Source organism: Pteropus alecto, unplaced genomic scaffold (assembly GCF_000325575.1).
Source record: "Pteropus alecto unplaced genomic scaffold, ASM32557v1 scaffold87, whole genome shotgun sequence".
NCBI classification, from domain to species: domain Eukaryota; kingdom Metazoa; phylum Chordata; class Mammalia; order Chiroptera; family Pteropodidae; genus Pteropus; species Pteropus alecto.
In genome coordinates, this window is record NW_006443225.1 from 20,949,779 (window position 1) to 20,973,057 (window position 23,279).

General features: G+C 50.0%; 1 protein-coding gene and 1 non-coding gene across 2 annotated transcripts in view; one reads left to right on the forward strand and one right to left on the reverse strand.

Moving 5' to 3' along the window:
• Positions 1 to 23,279, forward strand: part of RALYL (RALY RNA binding protein like) — a 174,916-nt gene that overhangs the window by 92,141 nt on the left and 59,496 nt on the right. The window lies entirely within an intron of this gene.
• LOC112472738 lies at positions 9,171 to 9,289 on the reverse strand. Its single transcript, XR_003043753.1, has one exon. It is a non-coding gene; the product is annotated as a 5S ribosomal RNA (ribosomal RNA).

Below are 23,279 nucleotides of genomic sequence, written 5' to 3' on the forward strand. Positions count from 1 at the left end.
CGGTCTCGCAGGACCGATGCTCGTGACCCGGCACCCACGCCTCGCTCAGCAGCTGCAGGGCCGCGAGGCCGGTGCCACCCCCAGCGTCCGCCCTGCCATCTGTCGTTCCTGTGTCCCTCATGTCACATCCTCGGCTGTACTTCCTCCCTCCCCTGCCCCATCCCGATGCTCCCTGACTGTGGGTCCCGCCACGCGACAGGCCCCGCCACGGAGACGCGGGTTTACGCGACGACATAGGGGCAAGTGGACGACACGGGCGCTAACGCCGCACACGGACGGACGGGCTCGGTCCTCAAGATGCAGGAAGGAGGAAAATGACACAGCGGCGTTTGTAAGAAAAACACTCCACGTTAGCCCGAGCTTCGACGTGCTGGTCTCGGAATGAGCTGGGCCGCAGTTCGGCGCCCCGTCCCCGCGCTCGCCGCTGGCGGGTCTGTGTTAGGGACGACAGCGGGGTCTGCGTCGCCTGTTAGATGGCAGAAGAGCCGTGCAGCCCCTGACCCCGTGCCGGCCACGAAGCTCGCTTGACGGGCAGTAGTCGCCCGACCCGCCCGTCGGCCGGGTGCCCGGCGGGAGGGTCCCCCGTGCGCGAGGCGTCCCCGCTCTGCATTCAGTGTCGGGGGCAGACCTGGAGTCCCCACTCTGCATTCACACCGGGAGCGTTTAAAGGGCGGAGTGAACGCTGGCTGCCGCCGCCACATCCGCGTGCGTGTTTTTCGTTTGGAAATGAGCAAGCGTTTTATCCGCGGCTCTTGCTGCAAGTCCGGCTTCTCCTATGCGTCCGAACCGCGTGGTTTACGTCCACGGACCGCGAGCGAGCACCGGTCTCACCCTGCCCGCCCCGTCCCCTCCGTGGTTGGTCCCTTTCCCGTTCCCGATGTGCAGAGCGCCACGCAACTCGGATCTCGGGCACACCGACTTACTACACGAAACAGTTTTTAGAGTAGAAAAACAGTTACCGACCCTTTAAAAAATTATAATTGGCCAAAACAACAAATTTGGTTATAGTTTATGTTTATTAGTTTGACCTTAAGAGGATATTTATGACAACGACGAATCTTTCTTTCATCTTTAAGGTATCGCCTCATAAACACCTTTCACCGACCGTGTCTTTATGGTTACGGTTGCTCAATATAACAAATATAACATTTGGGGTGTTATGGAGTGAAATGTCCAGCTGCGACAGCACTATATGTAACCAGATTCGAAAAGCAATAGATTCAGTCCTAGAATGGCGAGATGCATCCTGCTGTTTTGCGACATTCTGTTCCTGTCAGCCACAAAAGACATGCAGACCGTGTCTGAGTAAGGACAATCTGACGGGAGTCCGTGCGTGTGGCTGTTCTAACTGAAAGAAAGGACTGTCTGCAGAGCAGGGACAAATGGTCCGTGAGGGATCGGCAATCCGGACACTGAAGGCACAGATGAATGTGTAGTGTGGGAGCTGTCACGGCAAAGTAACCGTGACGAGTCACGCCACGGCACCCAGGAATAAAAACGGAAGGAGCCCACTTTACATAAGTTCATTTCAAATTAAGCACATGGGCTCAGAGAAGACTGATGCCCATCTGCCATCGTAAGGTATGGCTACAGCACAACATACAAACGCGACACCATCGCATCTCATCTATCAGTGAGTTCGGTGACAGTTTTACTGGCCACCAGTGGGCAGAAGTGGAGTGTCGCTTGTCACATTGATGGACTGCCCATTACCGCCTCAGATCCTTCTCAGCACCAAGAGGAACGATACCCCCAGAAGCAGCCCGGTGTCGGCGGCCTGGATGATGAGTTCTCAGCACTTGCGACGCTGTTCCAAGTTCTTCATCTGTAGCCCCAGGACCTAGAACAGTATCTGCCACAAAGGAGCCCTGCAATGAAAATTAATAAAGGGCAGAAGGAGAAAAATCCTATCCAGCCCTTAACACAGTTTCTTGAGTTAAAAAGCAGTGCAACTCACAGACAAGAATTCTTTAAGTTTCCTCCTGATATTTTTGACTGCCGCCAGCCTGACCCCACCGGCCTGCTCCTAGTCAGGGTGGCGAGGCCCCAGCCTGGGTGTGCCTGACGCCCCGTTTCCATCCTCAGGCTGCTGTGCCACCTGACACCCAGTGGCTTGGCTGGGACACTGACGGTCTTGCCTCTCATCACGAGCCTCACATGGGTTCCCTCCGGCGTTAATTATGCTTCCAGCTGAATTTGAAGTCGCCTTCTGTGAGTAAGGAGATGGCGGCGTGAATCGGGCTGTCTCCCCAGACACCGCGGTTTTCATTTCTGGCCCTGCTCCTCGGAGACGAGCCTTTCGGTCAGTCCCGAGATGCTACAGAGTCGAACACACGCACGTGTGACACAGCATTTCCTAAAGGATGCGTCCGAAACAGCCCCCCTCAGACACCGACGGCAGCCAGACCTCCTTGCCTCGCAATGAGACACACAGGTGGCAGATTTGAGACCCGTTCGTTCTAACTTCGTAGGGAACAGAGAATTGCGGTCACGGGCGCACTGTTCTGGTTTGGGCCGTAAGTGGAGCCCCGAGCTGGGAACGGGCTCTGTCGTTCTGGAAGATGCCCGCACGCTAGGCCAGCGCAGGCCGTGCGTGTGAAGCGTCTCGGCGCCCGGCTCTGCAGCCAAACCTCCTCTTCTAGCAAGTACGATTTGCCCAACTTCTAAAATCGAATACAGGACAGTATAGGACCGAATACAGCCCAGTGGGAATTTCAGTGGTATGTTCGTGTTCTAGAAACTGGGAAGTTGAAAAAGCTTTAAGAGGCAGGTGAACTGTGAACGAGACACACAAAGTCTGTAAGAACAGCGTGGGACTCGAAACGTCAGATTTCCATCTCCTGGTTAAAAGTAAATCAACGCTTCATTTCATTTCAACTCACGCAGTATGTTAACAAATATAAATATTCCATTAATATCGACCTTTATGCAACAATGCTCAAAATTAGCATAGGTACCATTAATAGTCAGGCTTTTAAGGGAGGTTTTTTCCTGACTTTTTTCTTCCCTTTCGACCCGAATGATCTCCATCCAGCAGATTTCCGCACGGAACCGAAGATCATTTCAGGCTCTCACATCACATGCACACACCAGTATCATCAGAGGGCGCGTGTCGCCAATGAAGAACACGCCCACGTGAAATGTGTCTTTCAGAATTCCAAGGTAATTTAGATTAACTTTCAAATCTAGCTTATGAAAATAAATCACATGTTTTCACTAAAAAGACATTGGTTGCTTGCTCCGTGTAAGCCTCGTGGCAGGCGTGGATGGGGGTGGCCAACGCAGGTCGAGTTCCTTCTTTGATGAACATGCCGCCACGTCCAAATGTCCTGAGAAGTAAATCGGTGACTGTATGAAGTGCCGTGACAGAAACACCAGGTGCCATGGCGACAGAGGGACATCGTTCAAACCAGACGATGCCATCGAGGAAGGCTGGCGGGGCGGGGGACGGGTTGCTGCCGAGATGACTTCTGAAGAGTAGAAAGGGCGGGCGGGTTGCTGCCGAGATGACTTCTGAAGAGTAGAAATTCAGAAGATCGAGAAAAGAGGAAGGACATTTCAACAGAGCAGCAGCGTCAACAAGTACAAAGACGTCCTCGAGAGCTGTGACGGGGAGCCAGGCTGTGATTCATCCACGTGCCAAACCGGAGACTTCAGCACTGTCTGGAAATCGGTGAGTCACTGCAGGACGGTCAGCGGCAAGTGGGGACAGCTCGTCCAGACCCAACGGCTTGGGCAGGCACCCCGGGCAGCAGTGCTCAGCGGATGTTTGTCATGCCCCCCCTCACTGCGTATTTGTCATCCTCTCCCTGAATGGGAACACCGTTTGGGAAAGCATAAACGATTCGCCTTCACAGCTGCCTCTCCACACGGCACAGTTACATAGTGTCATTCTCATGAGCATCGTGGATAATAGAATGTTTCTCTGTAGGAACTGGCATATTTTAGTAGACACTAAACCGTGACTCAGAATGCCCTGACATTTGTGTGCATTACGTCTTAGAAATCACTGTAATGCTATGATTAACGTGAAGCTCAATTGAATCATCCACAGTAACTGTCCAAACCTATCAACAAGTGTTTAATTTTTGCAATTTTTGAGAGATAGGGGATTGGTTATTTTCTTAACTGACGGAATTTATTGTAAAATTAAACATTTATTCCTAAACTTACCATTCAGTATGAATCTGCTAAAGAGGCGAAAGGCCCATAACATTGAAACTATTCTGTTCATACATGAATACAACCATTTTTTGAAGATGATTTTGGAATTGTTGGCCACGGTCTAAAACGAAATAATGGAAATTTTAAAATCAATCGATGCGTCTCTTATGAAGATATAGCATTTACTCTGGAAGTTTAAATTCGCATGTTGCTTCTCCCATAGCTCTCACCGAGGTTGAAGCTCATCGGGATGTTCCACTCGGCTAAAGATACTCAGGTCTGATGCCGTGGCTTTCAGTACAGATTCACAAACAGTTATCGAATGCTTCACATTGTATTATTACTGGAAAGAAAACTAGCTCAGATATTTGTTAATCAACTACGTGACTAACCGCGTGGGCCACTGTCACCCCCGCTTTGGAAATGAGGCTGGCCTGTTGTCTCCAAGGCCATATCTTTTTTTTTTTTTTTCCATTTTGGGTCTCTTTTCCTCAAGCCTGAGGCGGGCAGTGTGTGGGGTGAGGGTGAGGCTGCCAAAGGCAAAGAAGAGATGAAAGATGCAAATGAGAAGATTCATAGAAAGATTAATTTTTTAAGAGCTCGAATGTCCTTGAAAACCTTGTTTATTGTCCATTTAGATAGCGAGACCCTGGCAAGGCTGTCACAGGCATTAGACAGCGGCCTTATAGATTTGATGGATAAATATGTAGTATGACATGAAATACTTTCATGGGTAATTGGTTAGCGTTTTTGTGTATAATAGCAAAGCTTCTGCCAACAAAAGGAGCCCATGTTCAGATAACACGGTACTTTTAAAATTTGTTGAGACATTTTAAACCATCGTTAAATTTTGGTGTTTTGTTTGTTTGTTTGTTTTCCTGGAGAAATGTCCTTCGCAAATAGTATACAGTTACAAGCATGGGGTAAATGATCAATAAATGGAAAAAAAAATGTAAATGGTAGTATAGTCTAAGAAGTGAATTGGAACAAAAATATTTGTTTAAAAAAAGCTTAATCCTAAAAAGTTAACTAGGAAAGAAAAGAAAGGAAGGAGGGAAGGAGGGAAGGAAGGAAGGAAGGAAGGAAGGAAGGAAGGAAGGAAGGAAGGAGGGAGGGAAGGAGGGAGGGAGGAGAGGGAGGTAGGAGGGAGGGAGGGAGGGAGGGAGGGAGGGAGGAAGGCAGGCAGGCAGACCGGAGAACACATCCACGTAATTGATTCCCTCGTGTCCTAAGTTGTTTGAGCTCTGTCTTCAGTCACATGTGTCATAACCGAGGCTCCAGGGAGTGAGAAAGATCTAGAGAAAGTTGAGGAGGAGGGGACACCAAATCCTCCAGCTCAGTGACGTTGGCGTGCGCCAGGCATTAAAAGCAGGGCATGCAGGTGTACCGGGACGCCGCCTGGGGGTCCTCTGTCCCAGCGTGATGCGTCACACCTGGGTCCGGGGCAGCGCCCCAGAGACTCGGTCAGATCGGGTTCTCCATCAAGCTGCCTGTGCTCGCAGTTCGACTGTGGGGAAGGGGGACAGAGGCTCGCGCTGCTCACTGACCGGCGAGGCCGGGGCATCCTTCAGTGGGTCCGTCTGCTTCCCGATGCCTGATGGCATTTTCTCTTCTGCTATTTCATGGCAACCCCGGGAAAGGAAATCACAGTCGCCGTATCTACTAGTTTTAAAAATGTGTTCAATTATTTTTGTAGCGCATTTGATAGCTGTAACACTTGCTAACTTCGGACAAATTGAGTGCAGGATGAATGTAATCATTTCTAAAGAAAGCTTTTCAAAGCTTCGAAATGGCAGCATCCTAAACTGAGACGGCGACTCCCCGCCGTAGGATAAAGGCAAATGGAGACGTTTCTCACTCTGTTTTTGCACGGCTTCAAAGGTCATCTCGCAGCAGCGTTCTCGTCCTTCCTCCTCCATTTGAAACAGATCGACCACAGCAAGTATCAGAAAGGAATGGTCACCTGGCTTCTGGCCGACTGTCTGCCCCGCACCAAGCTAAAACTGCCTCTTCTGGGACCGCTGTCCTTTTATGCTCAATGTTTGAAAACAGATTGGTCTAAGAGAAGGTTCCAGCGTTTCAGCCACCGGCTTGATCCGTGGCTGGAGCGTCACTGCACGGGACTGGCATTGGCAAAGCTGCAGGACAAAAGCTCAGGGGCGACTGAGTCGCTGTGCACTCATTCGGATGGCGAAGGGCATCTGGTCACACTTCACGGAAGGAGACCAAGACAGAGCACGTGCAGAAATGAACGTGGACGTTTTCAGTCTGCATCAGAATAAGAGGAATACTGTTCAGTCTTCGAGAGATAAGAAATTCTGACCCACGCGAGCGCCTGGGTGAAACTTGAAGAAAATGTGCTCAGGGTAACACCCCGAGCCCCGTGGGATTCCAGGACCAGGAGGACAAAAGGGAGGGACCCGGAGCGGTCAGCCCAACAGTCAGGCCCCGAGACACGAGGCAGCAAGGCGCCTGGGGCTGGGAGTGCGTGTCGGCTCGGGATGATGACAAGGTTGTCAAACGGGTGGTGGCAACAGGTGACGTCAGTGTGAATGTACCTAATGCCACCGAGGAGGAGCCGGCCGAGTCTCTGCGCTGCTGCCCATGCTGAGCCTTCCATCATCCACGGCCAGGCGCCCCAAAACACCCTGCCCCCACAGACGGTCCCCACCCCGCTGGGCCGAGCGGGGGGCCTGAGCCCCAGGGTACAACGCCTAGACGGGACCCCATGTCACTGCTGGATGGAGCACGGCAGAGCAGGCCGCACACCGAACCCCGATCGGCCCAGCAGTGTCACCAAAGGCCCAGCACAGCAAACATGCTGGGCAGGTGTCGCTCGCGACCCACAGGCTAAGCCACAGCCCGCGAGATCGAGGTCGCTGGGTGATTTTAAAGGAGGTCCACGCCTCTCGCCAGAAGTCCCGTGTCACGCCTGTCACCTGCCAGGGGTGGGACTGACACCCAGCCGCACAGGCAGTTTTGTGACAGTGCGTTCCTGACACTGTGACTCTGCTGCAAAGTACATGACATAGTGAGGGGCAGCCCCGCGGGGCGAGAGTTTTCAGCTCGCCCCTGTGCAAGGTCATCTGGAGAAACCTGGGTGAGCACAGAGGATTCGCCCAGCCGAGCCTGGCCAAGGAGGAGCACACTCCACCGCACACACACGGCCCCCCTAAATACCTGCCACCTCCTGGGTCACCAGCACCGGACCATCACGCCTGGCGTCACGGCCGTCAGTATGCTTTCAGATGCTCTCCGCCATCACTGCCTAGCGGCTCGCCAGCTGCCACCTGTCCGAGGCCACCTTCCACCAGCAAGCGTCAGGCCTTTTTTCGAGATAAAACGCCACGTTTGCTGTAATGCTTACGTATCTCCTGACGGTTTCGCATGCATAAGACTGTGCTCCCGACTTTGCTGGCTCCTCGTTTTAATGCATCTCTGAAGTTTTCCCCTAAGCCCTGTGGGCTGCATTGCAGAAGGGGCCAGTACAGCGACTTTTGGGGACACAGGTGTGTTCTGACCAAGCGCGGTGTGTGAGTTGGCATCATAGGTTTACTCTCCGCGGCTCAGCAGGGCACAGAGAGGGAGGTTTCCGGTCACCTCTGCAGCTCTCCGGGCTCCTCCAAGGCTCGTCCTGCGGGGGACATGCAGAAAGTCACTGTCACGAGGCGTCACGTTTGTGCGGGGATGTCCTCCTGGGCCCTCTCCTTCAGATGCCAAACGACACTGGCCGAAAACCCTGTGATTTTTTTTTTTCCTGCTGCCCAGTGATGGGATTTGCGATGCGTGTACGTCGCCACCTGCTCCCTCCCTGTCCCCACGTCCTCCTTCCCACACCTGTGGGGCCGAAAGCTCAGGGTTTGTGGGGCCGTGTTTTGGGGTTTCTCTTACTTGTTACTGCTCCTCCAGAGGCCACGAGCCCCTCCAGCTCTGGAAGGGCACAGGGCGACTCTGCTGGTGACCCTTGACATTTACTAAGAGTAAAGGAATCCAGAACTTTCTCTAGTCTCTCAACCGAGCCTGCCCTTCAAGGTGATTTTCTGGCTGTCTCTCCGCAGGCAGCAGACGTGTCTCACCGGGGTGGGGGCGGGGGGGGGGAGTCAGTCACAAAAAATGAAAAATAATAACAATATTAACTTGTTTCAACAAACATTAGTTCTCGTATAAGCATATGGCTTTCTCTTTACGTTGGCATAGGTACAGTATTCTATGTCGGACATAAAAATACGAATATTTAAAAACACATAGCGCGATGCTTTTTGGGAGCCCGTAGGGAAATGTCCCACCTTACTCAAGTTCCCAGACAATTTTGCCAAGAGTAACTTCCCACTCCAGGGACTACACCACCAGACGCAGCTCTTGAAAGACATTCTTTCTTATAGCCGTAGGTAAAAAAGTAAACTCTGTTTATTCTCCGATAAGAAATTACATTAAAAATGTCCAGTGTTCGCCCAAAATAGAAATGAGTTCAGTGCATAAAGTTGAAGGCACATAGAGAAATCCGTGAGAACATGCCTGCACCCTGAACGTCAGAACGGTCCACAGCCAGGCACTTAAAACAATTCGCAAATTTACTTGACAGCCGAAAAGTAGGCTGCCATCTTCATACTCAGTGCCTAACATGAGTTTCATATGTAGATATTTTGAAAAGTTACTTTTTTACTTAAATTAATATCCAAATTATTATATTGACGTGTTTAAATCTTAATTTTCTTAAGAATTTAGTTTCATTCCTCTTATATACTTTTAAATTCAGTTTATACATATGGTAATTGTATTAAAATAAGAACGATTATGGTCTTTGACTAATGTTGAAGTTAATTCTTTTAAGATATTGAATTCCCCTGCAAAGTTCATCCCATTTACAATTACATTTTCTTAGACATTTATGAGGCTAAATATATAACTTTAGTACCTCTGATCCTCTCAGCAATTTAAATGCATGAAAAGGAAGACTTATAAACCTAGCATGCAAATTTTTCCTAAGCAGATTTTTTTATTTTTCACGCCTACAGCACCCGGTATTCCCAGGCGGTCTCCCATCCAAGTACTCACCAGGCCCGACCCTGCTTAGCTTCCGAGATCAGACGGGATCAGGCTTGTTCAGGGTGGCATGGCCGTAGACTAAGCGGTTTTTATAAATATCATTAAAGCATAATCACGGTTTTAAATATCTTAAATAACAAACTAAACAGATTACGCTAAATATTTTTAAGTGAAGAGAAAAATAGTAGTAGTGGCTCAATTTAATTTGTCATTTCTCTACTTATTTTTTATTCTTTTCGGGGTTTTAAAAATGGTTACTTAGGTAAGAACAGTTATCATTGTATTCAGACAGAATCCGAGGCAATGATACAGGTATTTATTTGTCTCTTAATCACATATTCGAGCCCAAGGAGAAAGCTCGGACCCTACATTCTTTCAGCTTCTAACCAAATCACAAGCCCGCACCCCGAAAGCTTGCTTAGAGTTCATTTCTATGTGCTCAGCCGGAAACAAAGCCCACATATCTCGGCTGAGAATTAGTTTTACGGCTCAGAGAATCACTTGGTCTCCTTGCTCTGAGTGTCTTAACTCTTCAGACGGTTTCCGGGCGACGGGGCAGGCAGATCCGCCCCGCGGCCCCCCGAAGGGGAATCGCACACCGCCGGGCGAGTCCGTCCAACCTTCCCGGCCCCCGAGAGGATTCCGCAGCCTCTTCACGGTTTTTCCTCCTCTAACTCTTGGCCGTGATTCTGCAGAGAGTCGGCTGACACGAGCGTGTGCGTGCAGGTAGGAATGGCAGGTCTGCCACGGAAAGTTAAGCACGGTGTCCCTAACTGTCAGGTAAACCGCAGCTTCCGGTCGTCGTGGAATGAGCTCAGGTGATCTCTGGATAATGCGGCTGGAGGCTGCGTGCGATGCAGGAGGAGAAGCTCGGGTGGGACTCGATGCCATCCGCTTGTCCCCGGCTCTGCTGTTCCGTCCCTGGGAAAATCTCCAATAGCGAGATGATCTCTTCTGATCCTGCCTGGTGTTCCTATATCTGAAATTCTTTGAGTTACTTAAAAAACAAAGGTAGTGATATCTTTTCTTGAAGGTTTTGAAGCTAGTAGCTGCTGGAGCAGAAAAGAAGCGTCGCTTGCAGTAAAAGCCTCCGACACGGCGGCATCCCACACAGAGGCCTCGCTTCAAGGAGGTCGTTGGGCCTCTCGTCTCGAACGATGCTGGTATTTAGTCCTTGGATCGGAATCTGGACTCTGCTCCCGGCTGACTGCAAATGTCTCATTAATATTCGCTTAACCACGTGGACTCGTGAAGCCGTAATCAAAAGTCCCCAAATATTGCAATTAATACAAGACACCGCTATTTAACCCGCTGACGGTATTTTGATGCAGCCTCGATCCAGCGCAAAGTATCGTCGATCGGGCGTGGTCCCCAGTCTGACGTCCTGGGCGTCCGTTGCCTCCTTCCTGCTGTCCTCGGTAACCCTCGGTCACCCCGACACGTGCCTCCCTGCAGCTCACGTGACCATTCCTCTCTGCTACTTTCCGAAATGAGCATTTCCTGTCATGGCAGCCGCGCCCTTCTGAGACCTGAACTCCGCAATAAGTTCCACCCCGTCGTCTAATAACGAGCTAAATGAAACGGCGAAGTTAAACAACTTTACGTGCCAAACATCCAAAGAAATCTAGACATAGGAAATCTTTAACAGCCGGTCATAGCAGCTGGGAAAAAACGAGCTTCCAGAGCTTTTCCTCGTGTTTCTCACCCCGCACGCTACCCCTGACCTTCATCCTCACTTTAGCAGTGTCCTGAGGACTCTGTCTGAAGTGTTGCTTACAGCGCTGTCCTGCTGTCTCGTGGCCACAAGACTTTAAACACGATTCTGCATCTTTGTCCTGCGTTGGAGTCATGTATTCGCTTAGTCCACACATCGTTTCTGGGCACCTGTTATGTGCTGAGAAGCTCTCAGGTTTTGTCTCGTAGGGAGGGTTCCTAATAAATAGAATGTTTGAATGCAATAATAGAGGGATATCCGGACAGAATAGGCAAAGAACCCAGGGAAAATCGTCTGTAAGAAATGATAGCTAAAGTGAGTTTTGAACTAGTCAGGTAAATAAAAAGAATCTCTGGGCGTTAATCGGTAAGAGAAAGGACTTAGCACCCTTGGGTGTCTGCCTAGTATCTATGATACAGTGGAAGCCTTCTAATCCAACATTATCAGGATGTTTTTGGTTAAATAAAGAGAAGAATCAGTTTTAAAATGACACATCGATGCTGTATTAAGTAGAGATTTGGCAGCTATAATGAAATGCAGCGGTTTTAACGAGACGGAAATTCCTTCGTACGTGGAAGTCTGGACACGAGCTTTCTGGGCCGACGTGGTGGCTCGCGCGGGGACAGTGGCCCTTTCTCTCCGGCTGTGAGTTTGCCCTGGAGCCCGCGCTTCCGGCCGGCGGCACCAATTCTTCCTCCCCCGCTCTCACGTCGCTCGTGTGGGGAGCGGAGGAGACCGAGGGACCGTAGACGTCGTCCCCTCACACGTCTGACCTTGGGAAAGGGTCGGTCCCTTTGTGGCTGCATGGCTCTGCTTTCTGGCCTGGTGTGCGTGCTGGCGGTAAGCCCGAGCTCTTTGGACAGTTGGTTTCTGGCAAGACCAGGTGTCCGGTCTGACACGCAGCTGGTGTCTCCCTCGGAAGTGTCCTGCTACGTGCACGTTGTCACCCCATGTGGACGCACTGTGAGGGGGGCCTACGGCCACCGGTCCCGCTGCCCTTCATGGAAAACCCACTCGTGGTGTTGGTGGGCCCGAGCAGGGTCCGGATCTGAATCAGGGGTTCGAGCAGGTGATTCTCGGCCCTCCCGACCTGGCCACGCCCCTCCCTCCTCCCGGCTCCCTCTCTGCTCTGCAGGCGGCGCCAGGAAGGTCCGATGGGTCAAGCGAGTCAGGAGGCGCCCCGTTCAGGTGGGCCGGATCCGAGCCTTCCTCTCCTGTGGGATCCTTGTGCTCTGTGGAGGATGCTCGCGGATTCAGAGATGTCCATGAGTTGGGTACCACTCCCCGCTTTCTCAATGTGAGGATGGAAGGAGAGGCCGTTCCCAAGTACCGCGCATGCCAGAGGCCTCTGTCCACATCCCGACACCGCGTCCCTGGCGTGGGAGACGGAGATGAGGAAGACAGCGGGTGCTGGATACGGCCCAGGAGGCGGGGGGCGGGGGTGGCTGACTGTGGACACGGGTGAGGACGAGGATGAGGACAACGGCTAACCCTGGGGGCATCACATGCCGGGCTCTTTCCAGTGTCGTCTGCGTGATAATTCATTTACTTTCTCCCCAGTGCATTATGAGGTAGTACAATTTTTTAACGGATGTGGGTAGGTCGTTTGCCCAAGTTTCTGGTCCAGGAAGCATGGGAGCTGGAATTGGGTCCCAGCAGCCTGGCTCCCCAGCCTGCTTCTAAAACCAGCGACGACTTCGCAGATGCTCGGGCACCTGGGGAGGCTGCGGTCCTGCTGTCGCCAAGACGTGGGGAGAGGGCAGATGTGTGACTTGAAGGAGCTGGAAGCAGACAAAGCTACGTACGCACGGATGCTACACAGCTGCGAGAGAGCGTCCGGGTCAGACCGAAGCGCAGGTGGCCTCTTCAGACGCGGATACCGTCATGTGTCCTACAGACGGACGCCGTCCCCCAGACAAGCAGGTGTCTTCGTGTAGACATGGCGTGGAGTCACAGCTATACACACAAATAACACGCTGTCCACAGAAGCACCTTCTCAAGGCGTCGAGGACACAGAGGTGTCAGGTCCTCAGAATCCCAAGAGACTCCCTTTTATAGTCACTGTATCGCCGTGTCCACGGATCTGACGAACGCCATCCCCATAAATAAACTGGACTTCAATTCAGTCTCGTGACATCAAACCAAAACGTTTAAATACATCCTAGATAGAACTGGTCAACTGTTGAGTTTACGGAATTAGCAGATTTTGCAACACGGTTGAGTATATGCATGAGTATTTCTGCATAAAACTGCCTCTTTAAGAAATAGTAAATAATGTGTCCATCGTAAACTGTTTTATAATATTAAACCACATGTAGTTTAAGTATGAATTCAAAGGTCATAATAGAATTGTGTGGCGACAGAAGAAACCCAAGAAGATTCCAGTCCGTAAAATTGTGACTAAAATTGTCGTTTGCTCATTCTTTGCTGCGAGTGTTTTCTGACTTGACAGCTATTATGAAAAAGGCAAAATAACATATTGTTCAAAAAAAAAAAAAACCTCTTACCGAGTGTTCTTGACATTTGACAATGCCATTAAGCTAAAGTACTGAAGACAGAATTTTAAATCACGTGAGCTCTGGTGAAGCTGGGCTTTTCTGAAAAGGTTCACAGGAAATTTGTTATGATTCATCGCTACAAATGAACAGAGGCAATGCACACTTTTCTGAATGTTAGAGATTCGTGACACACCCATAGAGCGGTAGGGACAGACATTCCCCAGGCCGGGATCCCACAGGTTTTCTTACACCGATGGCAGCCATAACCCACCCTCCCCCAGAAAACCCAATAGGAATATTGGAAATGTGGAGGAATAAAATGCTTCAGACATACTTTCGGATGTCTAATTTCTAATAAGGGAGAAAAGAAACGGTAAATAACAGAGGTTTGAGGTGGGGAGCTACCCAATGTATTGCGAGGTAGTCCTCAAAAATGAAGGGACAGGGTTGTGGGATCAGCACCCAAATCTGCCCAGACGCGTCCAAGGACCGTGTGGGGCACGAGGCAGCCCCTCGGCCCACGCGAGAACCTTCCGACGGCCGTGAAATCCTAGTCCCAAACAAATCACATCTATAACTGAAAAGTGTGTGCTTGGCTGTCTTTGAATTGTCCCCTCTCTATGAATCAAGATGGTTGGCTTAATGCCAGGTAATGGACATATTTTAGGAACCCACTAGTAACACACACCCACCTTCCCAGCAGGTGGCTATCAGCGTCTTAAGTTATGCGGCATCACCTGCTGATCCCGGAGCCCTCTGTAAGGAGAGGTGCCGGTGTACACTTCACAGTGCCCATGACGTCTTCCTGTCATGATTTATCATCTAAGCTTCGCGTGTGAGCCAAAGACATGAAAAAAGATACGTGATAAAAGGCCGTTCTGGCTTTCCGTTCGGAGAACTAATTGACTTGTGGATGAGCACATTTCCCTTTACGTACGTAGTAGAGGCATGGTTTGATTACTCTGTGAATAAAATCGCAATTACAGTTCTCTTTTTTTAAACGTACTAAAATTGTTTTTCTTCATTACCCATTTCTTACTTGATGAAGGGACAATGGACGTGAACTCAGCCATTCTTATTTGAAACTTCCCGTGACGTTCTGTCTTGTCCTCCTCTTAATGAAAAGTGGTGATGCCATGTGTGTTGACACACTAACAAGGGAGGATGTCAATTAAGGAGAAAAAGTGTGTTTGAGGAGTAGAATTCCATATCCTCTTTGTAGAAATATGGACCGAATCTGTTATTGCTGAATTCTGAGTAGACTTTAGGAATAGTTTTGATAACTTATGAATAATGGGCTATATGCTATTCATTAAACCCAGATCCGATGTGATATCAGATGTCACTGTAGAAAATGAGGCCATCACGAAATAAAAATACGTAATCTCTGAGCGCTGGAAACTTCCTTAGCAGCAGTTTCAGAAGGTAAAATTAGCTCCGCTTCCCAGAGAAAATAATACCAGACACTCGTTTACACGGCAATGCAACTTTCTCTCCTGCAACGTTTAGGTAAGGAAATTTACTCAACCTCGTGAAAGAGAGCGTCCGAGGGGGCCTCTCTCTTCTGCGTTTGTACGTGGAGATGATTTCTGGACTGGTCGATGTTCAGCTGGATTTGGGGAATTATATTTTAGCAATGCGATGGATCTGATTAGCTAACACTGCCATTTAAAAGCTGCGAGCACTGACTTTGTGATCGGAATGGCAATGGACTTTCCGTAAAAGGAAGTGGGGAGAGAACCTGGCTACTCAGTGTGGCTAGCACACATAGTTGCCGGATCTTTAACAAATTACACTCATAAAGGGGAAAAAAAGAAAGGAGCTCTAATTCAATAATCGTCTTCAAGCTGAAATTCAACACAAAAGTATCATAAAGCGAGTAATTATTTTCTTTATTTAGCAGATATGCAGATAGATAGATAGATATTATATCTATCTATCTATCTGTATATATCTGTATCTATCGAGATGTCTATAGATGGATAGATGTAGATAGATACACATATATAGTCATTAAACTTTGTAAGTTGCAGTCTAGAGAATATTTTTATATACCAAAGTAGAAAACCCATTAATTAATCTCATTTTATGGCACAGTTTGTTCCACTCAGCAGAGACTTCACGGGAAAAGCAAAAACGTAAGGGAAGAGAGAGCGGAGGGGAGATCAGAGGTTAATTGCCTTTGTTGATCTCGCAGTAATTTTGACAGCTCCGATCCATTTTGTTCAGGTGAATGTGTTCTTAGTGAGACTGCGTGTTTGGGGAATGTGTTCTTGGTGAGACTGCGTGTTTGGGGAAATTGCATTCTCTACACAGAGGCTTTAATTCCATCTAAAATCTGAATAACAGCTGGCTAACTCATACTGACAGAAGCGTCAGCTTTCACACGTGTGCGTCGCTACCACGCACACCCCCCCTCTAAGTCTGCGTGCGGCAGCACTCCTAAGTGAACGCTTTTCCTGTCTGCTGATTTCCTCTCTCTTGGTCAATACGTAAGAACCTCAGAGGAATCGTACCCGTCATCTACCGGTGCATAACAAGTCATCAGCCTGAAATAACAACATCGATTATTTATCTCACCATTTCTCTAGGTCGGGAATCGGAGGGTGGCTTACCTGGGTGGTTCTGGTTCAGAGTTCCTCTCGAGGATGCCGTCAGGGCATCAGCTGGGGCGACGGTCGTGTGAACGTTTGGCCGGGGAGGCTTGTTTGCTTTGCTGGCCTCTCCACAGGGTGCCCGACTACATGGCAGGGCTCCCTCGGAGAGAGGGACAAATCCAAGGGGGCGAGAGTTCACCCCGAAAGGGACCTCCCATTTCCACCATACTCTGTTCGTTAGGCGAGCCACTAAGCCCAGCCCACACTCAAGATGAGAGCATCTGTTCTGCTCCTGGAGGACGGGGGACAGTGTGAGTGTCTCGTTGCTGCTGTAACAAAGACCCCGACACGATGTGGCTTCGAACGATGCCAATTTGACGTCTTGAAGTCCAACGCAGGTGTCACTGGGCAAAAGTCAAGGGGTCAGCGGGGCCGTGTTTCTCTCTGGAGGCCCGAGGGGAGATGCCTCCTTGTCTTTTCTTGCTTCTAGAGGCTTCCATGGTCCTTCACTCGTGACCCTTCTTCTGTCTGTGGAAGCAACAGTGTGAGCTGCTTCTCTTCTTCCTCCCTCTTCCAAATGTAGGGCCCACCGTGACTGCACTGGGCCCGGCCAGATCGTTTAGGATAATCTTCCCATTTTAAACTTGGCTTAATTCCCCTTTGCCGTGTAGTGTAACGTTCCCAGGTCTTGAGAATCGAAGTCTGCATGTTTCCCACGGACTGACAGTCTCCTGCTCCCGGTGTGAAAGAGTATCTTTCTGAAACCGCCACAAAATCGGCCACCATCAAATAATCCCCAAATGGACACACTCAAGACCCCGTCCCTTCAGAATACCCATCAGAAGCTAATAAATGACAACGGAAACCACCCGCCTCCTCTCATCCGGTGTCCGCTGGCGAGAAGCACCCTGCCTTTCTTTTTCTCAGGCATGTGCGGTTAGCAGGGGCGATAGGATAACATTTCTACCCTTAGGCTGGAGCAGGTGACCGGACGTAGCTGGAGGAAAGTCCCTCTGGGCTCAGAGGGACGTGAGTCCTGCCAGAATGCTGACTGGTGGCCGTCTGCAAGTCACTGTGTCTGTCACCTAAGATTTTACCACCCGCAACGGGGGACAATAACCTTGACAATAACCTTGTCTGCGCACGGCTGTGCAGATCAGCTTATAACTCAGAAACCTGTTAGTCACGTACACTTCTCCATTGTCCAAGATCTACTATGTTTTCTATAGAACGGTGCCTATTAACCCTCTACAGCTCTGTGCCCATAAGTCACTAATAAGCGATGTCTGAGAGTCGTGTCTGTGACCTCCCACCAGTGGTCTGAAGCGCCCCGAGACACGCTCACCCCCACACCAGGTGCTTCCTCTAAAAGCAGGACTGCATGCGACCAGCACCCCCACTTCTGCGTGCATATCCGGAGACCAAAACACCAATTTAAAAAGATATCTGTACAAAGTCATTGTGAAAATTACTTTTTAATATGTGTGAAAATGTAACGAGCTGTTAAATGTTGCCCACGCTAGCAGCCGCCGTGGTCATCCAAGACGATGGCACGATCGCTTTACCTCGTTCAAAGCCTTTAAACGAAACGATAACTTCAATTTCAACTTAACGTTTGCAAGGCTTTTTCTTAATAGCTTTACTTTTCTGCTCGGAATTCTCCATACTTTCTTTACAAAACAGTTTTAAAAAAATGAAAACTAATCGAAGGGAGGGATTTACGCTAAACGTACTTTATCTCAGAGCTTCTCAAACATGAGCGTGCACAGCAGTCGCCTGGCGTCTTGTTCCAGTGGGATTCCGAGTGGTTAGGTCCGGGATGGAAGCTCAGTTCTGCATGTCGGACGGGCCCCGCACGGCGCAGACACTGCCAACCAAAGCCGGCAAACCCGCGCTGCGCGCTACTCTCCATGTAAGTGTTCCGTGGCATTGCGTTTATGAATTAGCTTTGCCGCGCGCGTCATTATGTTTATGAATGACGAAATATCTAGCACAGTAGCTTTGGCGTTTTAAACACTGAATACAAAGTCACTGCAGAAAGGACCTGAGAAAACAAGTCCATGTAAACGCAGATGAAAAGCGACAAATCGGACAGGGAAGCACCAGGTCTGGGTCTGCGGTACTTCGCTGACGGGGAGCTGAGTTCTCGAGGAAACTGGTCATCCCGACTCCCTGTGGGTTGACTTTTACCTCCCTTAGGAACACTTTGTTCTCAGATTGAAATCAGGAAACTCTTGGAATGCAAAGCAATGGATGCTATGAGGTCTATGCGTTAACGATGAACAAACGGCTAAGACGATCTTTCGCCAAGTATTTTCGATTGGTTATCAGGGCGGTTGTCTGCGCTGCCGATGTCGGTAGATCATGAGGGTCAAGCCGGTGAGCGAGGTCCCGCGCATGTTCGTGGGGCTGCTGGCGAACATTTATGCGATTTTGTGTTTGATTCATTCAGTTTCCAGAGGTCTGATGGCAATAAAACACGTCCCTCGTGGACCTTCAGAGAGATTTGAAAAATGTTCATGGAATACAGAAAAACATTCTTCAAAAAATTTATCCTAGATAAAATAAGAGATAGTTAGGAAAAAAACGACACAAGTTGTGAGTTTTCTGGAACGTGGATTCAAAGTCGACAGCTGCCCTGCTTTGGAGATGTGCAGAACAATGCTTGTGCTCTCCGCTCAATAACTTTGATTAAAATGCACCGAAGCCACCGAATTTTACCAGTTTCATGGCCACTTATGCTCCACAGCAAATCAAAGTTATTTTGACAATGAGCCAATGGGAGTTTTGATGGGAAAAAAATCAAACCAACAAAAGAAGAGAATCGGGTCTCTGAGATGCACAGACCGAGGCGGGCGAGGCTTTGGCAGAGTCTGCTGCGGCCGCGGGTCTGGAAACCGCCTCGCGCACCGGGAACGGACCGTCGGGGACGCTGTCGGCGAAGGAGGCCTGAGCGCGCTCCCACAGCCCAGGACCGCGACTCCGCCGGGACGCTGGCCAGTCGCGGTGGTTCGCCGCAGGTCTTTCCCGTGACTTCCCGGAGAGCAGAAAATCGTGTGTCTCCATTCTGCAAACGCTTAGCACAGTTGCCGGCGCGTTCTGCGTGTGCGGTAATTATTCGATCGATGAAAATGAACGATTTGTGGCATCTTTGTCTTCTTCTTAATCTGACTGTGGACCACAGTGGAAAGGACGGCCACGGAGGCACAGCCATGTTTTTCGCTTCATTGTTTGGGGGGAGGAAGCTGGAATCTAACTCAGTCACGGACGATGACCAGCTCCCCGAGTCCTCGTGGGAGGATCGTTTCCACGTCGCGTGTCCTCGTGGACAGAGCCCGGCAGCATAGAGGGTTTTCTGGAAGGAAACGTGAGTCTGGCCGATGTTGGCATTAGCATTTTAATAAGCAGAGGCCGGCAGAGCGCAAAGCCACGTCAGGACTAATTTATGGAACGCATTAAAATGGCCACAATTCAGTGACTGCCCAGCAAAATGTGACTCTAGTTTCCATTCCATGACGGTGACTGTCTTAACACACGATCGAGGCCACACATCCGATGGCGAAACCAGCTTTGATTCTGCAAAGGGGAAACACGATTAGAAAGCCACTTACTTTCGTGGCGAACGTGGCTCCACACCGGCTTCGGACGTTCCCGTGTTAAGGCCCGGGGTGGCCTGGGCTGGCCTGGGCCAGCCTGGCGTCTTTCTCCTCCCGGGCCGCCTCTCACCATGGGCTGTGACCCTGCCTAGCCGGGGTACCTCGGGGGCCGGTGTGGGGTCCCTCCGTGGCTGCCAGGCCCCCAGCTGTCCCCCAATCTCTCATCACCCCCGTGCTCCCAGCCCCCCGGACTCAGCGCTTACTCTCCACACGCCACTGCCCACAGCTGGACTTGAGCATCCTGGGACATGTGACGTCGGGAACGAGGTGGAGCCCAGTGGGACGGTGGGGAGGGCTCTAACCCCGCGTGTGGTGCAGCTCCAGGCACCGGCTGCCGCCGATGCACCCACGGCCCCCTGTCCCAGGCGGGGTCCCCGTGCCGCTGGGTCAGTGCCTGGCGGTGGACGGCACTTGGCTGCAAAATCGGTGTCCCCCAAGCCGACGGCATTACTGTGGCAGCCGCTTAACGTCTCGGTCCCTCAGACACCCGCGTACGTGACGGGGCATAAGGTTTGCGTTGTCATCTGCTTGGTTCCCCGGTGGTTCTGATGATCTAAACTAATTACAACTGCAAAGCACGTTTTAACGGCATGGCGCCTCTCCCGGGCTGCTGTGTGACTTCATGCGTTCGCTTGTCAAACAGAACACTATTTCTTTTATCTCCTGAGTTTTTATTCAACGGAACAGTAATGAACCCTCAATCTCCCAAACGTGAACAATAAAAGACTCTGAATGACTTTTCCTGGCAGGCTCCATGCCATGGCTGAATTACTTAAACTTTTACTTAATCCCAGAGAAGAAAACAAAACAAAAATACCCGAGAATGACTATATTACTTTTCACTAACTCCTTTAGGAAATTTTTTCTTTCGACTTTTTCTCTCCATGTAAAACCACGTGCTCATACTGTGAGGCAGACGTCACCTTGACGCCAAGGTCGCATTTCCGGGGCCGCAGCAGATGCGGGCAGCAAGCGCTCGCTCGTTGTGGCCGGGTAAGTCCCATGTGATTTAGAAGATTAAATTATTCTTTAAACTGAGGATATGGCAGTTTAAAAAACGCATGGCAATAAATAAATGTCGAATAGTTTTCTAAATACTTCAGGGTGTCTCGCGCCCCGGGGCTCTGGGCATGCTCTGGGGGTGCCCTCAGAGTGCCCCGGGTGAGCTCCGTCTGGCTGGTCGTCAGCAGCCGTGCAGGTGGAGAGGTCTCCGTGCTCGTGTGTGTGTAAACATCCCAGCGAAGCACGACGGAGCGTTTCTTCCCTTCAGTGTGCATTACAGACTTTCCGGCCTCTTGACCCAGCTCGTTTCGCGTGATTGATTTGTCTGGCGACAGGCCCGTTAACGTCCTCTAAAACACTGTTCGGATAAATGAACTTAGGGAAGCGCCGACCGCGGGGCATCGGCTGGACACGCGGCAGCCCACGCGGGGTCCAGCGCGGGCACCGCATCGGCTGGCAGACCCGCCGAGCGCGTCCTGGGTCCCAACACCGGGCAGAACGCCGAAGTGCGTAAGAAGTAGAGCGAAGTGACGACCGCCCTGCAGACGTCCCCAGCCACCGGGACAAGCCGTAGTCAGCGCCGTCGGAACCATGTAGCGAAGTCAAACGGGGATGTCGAGAGGAGGCACATCGGTTTGGGTGCAGACGGGGCGGGGTCTTCGCAGGAGTCAGAAGCACGAAATGACAGGACGCCGTCCGTGTCCTCTCTGGCAGCATGCGAGCGAGAGTCGGTCACGTAAATGTACTTACACGGGTCGGATGTCGTTTCCGCGTATGACACTCGGCAACAGGATCCCCTCCGCCGGCTGCGTGTCATCGACCTTAAATCAGAAGAGGTCGGCTCACTGGCTCTTGCAGCTCGGTAACTTTGGAGTGACTCGTCATGGTATAGTGACATCACTTATTTGGCCAATATACTAAAGAAGAAAAGAAAAGTCATTACATGTTTTAGAACGTTTAGTATATCTTAAGTAATTTACCGTGAAAAGATATGTGTAGCAGACCAACAGAATATTTTTCAATGTTCGAGTCTGACATTTAATATGAGAAAGATATTTTGGAGTGCGTTTTTATTTTTTCCGAATATTTTTTCATGCTAACTTGAAATATTGAAAACTCAAAATAGATGTGGCTTCTGTTCGATAAGCTTGTTAGTTGGTCCTCGTAGAGACTCGTAATGTCACATGCCCTCCGTGTGGAGGTCTGCTGTGCCGGTCGGCTACTGACCATGGGCAAAGCGTCAGCTCCCTCCGCATCGGCCTCGTGCCCAGAAGGGGGTCCAGGTGCTTCCTCCATACAGGTGTGATGTGCAGTGAACCCCAACGGGAAATCTTCGAGACACTTTTTTTTAATGGTACTTACCCAGTTTTACCAACCGTCTCAACAAGAATACGATGCTAATACTCAGATCACAGGGTCCCCCCGCCTGATACAAGGGTACCCCAGTAGGGCCTTCTGCGTAACAAGTAGGAAGGCAACTAGGATTTTGTGGACAATCACAAAAGAATTGTCGAGAATGATTAAAACACCCCCATCCTGTCTTGAGGATGACATGAGATTTCTAAATATTAGTATTTGGTATGACTCTCTTTGCGAACTCGGGAATTTAAGAAGTGACACTTCATTTTCTGTACCTTAACGCTTTGCTCCAAAGCCCCCTTGACGGTGTCAGGAAACCGAACCCCGCTCACTCCTTCTCTTGCCCCACGTGGGGTCTCTGACACATCGCCAGGGCGGTCAGGGAAGAAAGCCGCAGAGGCGTCTCTGCTACCGACCACAGCGTTGGCCGTTCAGGTGCCACGTACCAGCGTGTGTGGTCCCTTCAAGGCCGACAGCTCCTGAGACATGAGAACCTGGGCCTCAGCTTCCGAGGCGTGTTCTAAGGACATGATTAAACCTTGTATTTGTGAAGTTCAGTGCAAAGGATATCTCGCTCATCCGGACCCAGACAGGGCTTTGTGTTCTGATTAACTGAGCTCCTGCCCTCTGTCCCTGTCCCTTTGACTACGCCCGACCCTTGTCACCGGCATCCTGGCCCACTGCCACCGGGTTGCAGGCGATCTCACTATAGCAGTGTAGAATATGCAAACGTGCACGTTTCAGTGTCCACACGCTCAAAGGAAAATTACGCATTGGAACACTATTGACTGTCTATAAGGACATTTCTTATAAGCTCAATGTCGTATTATTTTTTTAAAATAAGAGATATATTTTATGTCATCTAGAAATGTGGGGTGTTCTCACTGATGGGTGGCTCACCCTTTCCTAATACACTGTATTTAGTCCATTCTACAAGAAACAGGAAGTCTGCCCTTCCTTTTCTTTCAAAATAATGTCCCTCGCTTCTTCCGAATTTTCTCGAAGGGCGCCTCCTTTAGATTTTCCTTTCTGTCATCCTTTGGGAATTTTAGCTTCACTAAATCTAGTTGTTTATGTCATTTCCCAAACCTTTGCCACCCAGCTTTCCAATTTCTTAAGTTTTAAACATGTTTTAAGCTCAAGGTTGGCCAGTGGTAAGCAAATCTTCTTTTGTCATGGACTTAAGCATCTTTTCGTCTTATTTGAGAGACGTTATCATAGTTTTAGTTCTTGAAGGCAAAGG